Raw genomic sequence first — 2,543 nt, 5'->3', positions numbered from 1 at the left:
CCGCCCATTGTTCAGAAGTGAATACATGTATAACTATTTCTTAGATGTCTGGTTTCAACTGCACAGAGCTTTGGAGAGATTCAATTACTGTTCTTGCATGTTGTAAATAAGAGATATCGCAGCTAATTGCATGGCGCGAATGTCGTGTAGCATGACGGTGTACATACACATGTACTGCGATTCCGTGAAACATGTTTGCAAATAACTTTAGGCACATTTAAATGTCAATTTTTACGTTTTTGCAACGCATGAATGGTAATTCAAGCGTAGAATGATATAAAATTATCTTCTTTTTTTTTAATCTTTGACAAAACTGGTGAAGTGGCCTAGCGGTTAAGACATCGGCCCCGACATTTCGAGGCCCCGAGGCCTTGAGTTCGAATCCCTGCCAAGTCGTTTATTTTTTCTGCTCGATCCTTCTTGACAAATATGCTCAGCTCTGCGAGAGCAAACCAGATGTTACCACTGCAAAATTCAAGCGTTGACTGAAGCTCTCAAGGTCGTACACGCCGTATAGGTGGGGTTTCGGGTAGTGTTTGCTGTACAGAAATCTGTACATGATTTTGTCCCTATTTTTCAACCTCGTAGCCCCGGAAAGTCATAAATAGACCACAGCTTTAAGGAGAAAAAAGGTGGGGTGGGGGGGGAGGTTTCTGTGAATAGGTGAAAAGCTAGCACTGTAGTAGAATCACAGGCGGAAGGTATCGTCTTTCTGTGATTGTAGTAGTCCAGTGGACGATACCTTCCGCCTGTGGTAGAATGCCAAGATGCGAAGATGACCAACAGAGGTCCCTGCAACGTAACAGATCCAGATCCAGAATCTCATAATAATTTATATAAAGCTGCAAGTAATGCTGTCATTGTAACACCCTGGTAAATCAAAACCAGATATTTTCTATTCAACTAACAACTGTCAAGTTTGAAGCTTAATTAGAAAAACAAAATGTCAACATTTTTTTTTCTTTTTGTCAAAGAGGAAAATCTAGATTTTCGAGTGATATAAGAAGCACACTTTTGAGTCCACGTGGGATCATTTTTGCTGAGGTCAGCACTCATCTCCATCTTCAAGATCTCCTTCGCCTTCGCCTGCGCTTGGTCCATAACACTACACAACAACCAAATATCAGAATAATGTCAATCGCTTACCTTTCTGTGTCGTGTTTTTAGTATTCTTTCAACGTCGCACAGTTCGGCCATGGTCTACGACTACCGTCTTTCGCTCATGAATACAACCAGATAGAGTGCCGCTGTTGGCGATACGAGTTGCTTGATAGCGGAATCGACCGAAACCAACCGAAATTTTGTCGGCATGGCAAAATATAAAACTCAGTTAATTATTTAATGTATTTTTTGTGGATTTGTTAAAGTATTTAGAACGAGACATATTAATCATGCCTTGGAGTGTCGGAGGAGGGTTTGAGGGGTTCTGGGTTGTTTCGTATTTTGAACACAACGCCTCGTAAGCTTATCGCAGAATTTGGGAAGCGTTGTGTTCAAGATGGGATGTTTCGGTATTAAGTTACAAGTTTATCAAAAATATTCAAATAATATTCCCAGTCAAAACAGAATATTGATAAACTTGTGACTAAGAAGATGTAACTAACTGACTGCGAATATCTACAAATCCTTGCAGGGGTATCTAGAGCAATGTAAAGCCTAACTGAGGCCGTAACCCTATATTTTCCATTACCATGGCCGTAGCCGTCAGCCGCTTGTGCAAAACGGCCCAGTGAAACTGACGAGCCTGTTTAGTGCGGTAGTAAGAACGTCAACAAAAACAACATCCAACTCTGCACAACTTGAACACAGCCAGGCTGTTGACTTGTGATATATGTCCAAGTACCCAGGAGTCATTTACTGTGACCTTTTCACCAAAACCAGGCCTTGATAAAGTGTGTGCATAAGTGTATGTAGTTGTTTGATCATGTTCTTCGGTTCCTTTTTGCATTTAGTCAAGTTTTGACTAAATGTTTTAACATAGAGGGGGAATCGAGACGAGGGTCGTGGTGTATGTGTGTGTATGTGTGTGTGTGTGTGCGGTGTGTGTGTGTGTGCATGTGTCTGCCGTCTGTTCAAGTTGTGCGGCGTGTGTGTGTGGTAGAGCGATTCAGACGGTAAACTACTCTTTATGCAAATTTACATGAGAGTTCCTGGGTATGATATCCCCAGACGTGAAGAAAAAGTGTAAACAGTTTTTCTCCAGTAAAACAACATCACCGTTTTACTGCAGCATTCTTGATTTCAATTTTACTGCAGTAAAACTGTTTTACTGCAGAAAAAAACGGCGTTGCGGCGGCTCTCGCGAAGATGACATTATGCAGAAATGCTGCAGAAACAAAAAGTTTTTCTCCAGCATTTCTGTTTTTTTGCAGAATAACTGAATAAAGTCACAATCTGCTAAGGATATTCTTGACTGTGACAAGTGCCCTATTGAATGTGATCGAAAAGAGGGTTGAAATCAGTCTAAAAACTGAGGCCGAACCGTGCCGAGGAACATGATCAAACATCTACAGACACAATTGACTTTCTTAAAGGCCTGGTAA

This window comes from Littorina saxatilis, linkage group LG6 (genome assembly GCF_037325665.1).
Source record: "Littorina saxatilis isolate snail1 linkage group LG6, US_GU_Lsax_2.0, whole genome shotgun sequence".
Lineage (NCBI taxonomy): Eukaryota > Metazoa > Mollusca > Gastropoda > Littorinimorpha > Littorinidae > Littorina > Littorina saxatilis.
This window is presented reverse-complemented; position numbering follows the sequence as displayed.